We start from the raw sequence: 2,686 nt of genomic DNA on the forward strand, positions 1-2,686 counted from the left end.
AACATGTGAAGCTGAACCCGGTGAACAACAGAACGCGGAGAACAGTATTTGAAGTGTGTGCCTCCCCTGCAAATGTTCCCGTTCAAATGACAGTGGACTCAGGGTTGCCAAGTCCTTATCAATCTCGCTAGTTTAATCCTGAAAACTTGCTAGAATGTCGCTAGATAATAAACACTGCAAAACATCGCTAGAAAATACGTTAAAATCTTTAAAATGTCACCTGAAAATGGCAAAAATATCCAGAATGTAGCTAGATAATATGTTGCCACATGTTAGTGCTGCAAGTAGAAGCAAAAAATAGGTCTAGTTGCATAGGCGTTACATTGGCAATCCTGTATCACTGTTCTTACGGCATTTATTCATTCATTGCCAGACGCCATGTATCCCAAACAGGGTGGCCAAGGGCTTAGAGTTAATTGTTTTACAGGGAGGGGCACTAATCCTCCAGCAACCCCACTTGACACGTAGGGAGAACGTTAATGCCAACAGCATCTGGTGTTCCCAGGCGGTCACCCATCCAAGAACTAACCAGACCCAACGTTGCTTAACTTCGCTGATCGGACGGAAAGCGTTGTACACAACGTGGTATAGCCGTTCTTACGTCATCATATGAAAAAAATGGTGCCACGTTTACTTGCAGCAGAAAAATTGTTTTCATTCATTCATTCATTGCCAGACGCCATGTATCCCAGACAGGGTGGCCAAGGGCTTAGAGTTAATTGTTTTACAGGGAGGGGCACTAATCCTCCACCAACCCCACTTGACGTAGGATGCCAACAGCATCTGGTGTTCCCAGGCGGTCACCCATCCAAATACTAACCAGACCCAACATGAATAAAAATATTACTCCTGATTTAAAGTGAGGCTAGTCACTCAGTACAGTAATGTTCTTTCACTGAATGAGCTGTGGGTGTTATGATAATTCTGGTAGCAACATCCTACAAACCAAATATTACATAACTGGCACAACACACCAGCCTGTCCTCCCTCCCTCCCTACTCCCTTGCAAACCATAAAATTCGAATTTAATCCTTAATTACAGTCGATTTGTGCAAAAGAATTGCATGAATGCATGACTTGATGTTAAAGAATCAATAGACTACGTAAAGTTTCTTCTTAAAACTCTTGTGTATTGATAGGATATGGGATCTTCATGTATAGTACAGTATAAGCTAATTATACTCGTCTCCCGTCGCCCTGCCAAGCTCTCACCCAATGGCACATGCAAGAGACGAAGCTTTTACACAAAACTGCAGAATGCTGGGTGCTGAACTGGGGTCGCAGAGAGCGTATGTTTATAGAACAAAATATACTCGAAATTACATGATAGATCATTGGTGTAAGTTTTTGTCATACGTCGCGTTACACCCTATATATATATATATATATATATATATATATATATATATATATATATATATATATATATATATATATATAAAGAGAAAGCTGTATGAGCGTATAGTGGTACCGACTGCGTTACATGGGGCTTAAACATGGAATATGGGTGCAGAAAAGAGGAAAAGATTGAATGTAAAAGAGATGAGGTGTCTGAGGAGTGTGTGTGGAGTGACGTGTATGGATAGATATAGATAGATAGATAGATGGATAGATAGATACAGATATAGATAGATAGATAGATAGAGCTATATATATTTTCTCTACTTATCTATCTATCTATCTATATAGATAGATAAATAGATAAAAAGATAGATATGTATGTATAGATAGATAGATAAATACATATATATATCAATCTCTGTCTATTTATCTTTTATTTATTTATCTATCTATCTATCGATAGATAGATATATCTATATCTACATATCTAAATATCTATCGATAGATAGATATAGATAAAGATAGTTTTTTTTTAAATTACAGAACGGAGGAAGGAAAAACAAATGAATAAAAAATAATAATCCATACACCAGATTACCGTGGTAGAGTGTGCGTTCCGTACACGGGTAAGCCAGGGTTCGCGCCCCGCCGGGGTAATAAACTTTGGGAGTGTTCACCCGGCCACGTACTGCATTGGTGGACACCAGGGGTGCTGTGGTTGAACCAGTGTCGCTTACTATAAAGTATGCTTGCACGCAGTCGGCTTGCGCGGGCCGATTACACTTGGTTCACAGACTACGCACACATCCAAAGCTACTCCAACACTACAATTACACTAACAAGCACTTCTCACCCTACATACAATCTCTACTAGGCAGCCTAAGCCACTTGGTAGAGATACATTGGCTGTATCGTCCCGACTTCGGTCGAGATAGGCCGGTCCTGCAGTGAATACTCAAACGGCTGCTGCTGCTGCTGCTGCTGCTGATATATTATATATATATATATATATATATATATATATATATATATATATATATATATATATATATATATATATATATATATATAAATCAATCATTTCCTGTGGCACCCTCGGGGATGCATAGGGCCTCGATGAACTCACACCACCACATCCTATCTTGTGCTAACTCCTCAAGATCTCCCCAACACTCATCTCCAGCTTCCCGTCTCATTGTCCTCACCCACGTCTCTTTTGGCCTTCCTCTACCTCTCCTACCAAGTGCCACCCACCCTGGTGTACCTCGTACTATTCCCTGTCTCCTATACACATGTCCTAGCCACTTCCATCGTGAGAACCTAACATATTTATCGACCGGCTGCA

The 2,686-nt window shown here is 40.1% G+C and overlaps 1 pseudogene; it reads right to left on the reverse strand.

Annotated features, from left to right (window-relative positions):
- Nucleotides 1-480: 480 nt before the first annotated feature.
- LOC145399125 (5S ribosomal RNA) lies at nucleotides 481-599 on the reverse strand (annotated as a pseudogene).
- Nucleotides 600-2,686: the final 2,087 nt, after the last annotated feature.

Source organism: Coenobita brevimanus, chromosome 5, assembly GCF_032717465.1.
Source record: "Coenobita brevimanus isolate Jiangsu-jjx chromosome 5, ASM3271746v2, whole genome shotgun sequence".
Lineage (NCBI taxonomy): Eukaryota > Metazoa > Arthropoda > Malacostraca > Decapoda > Coenobitidae > Coenobita > Coenobita brevimanus.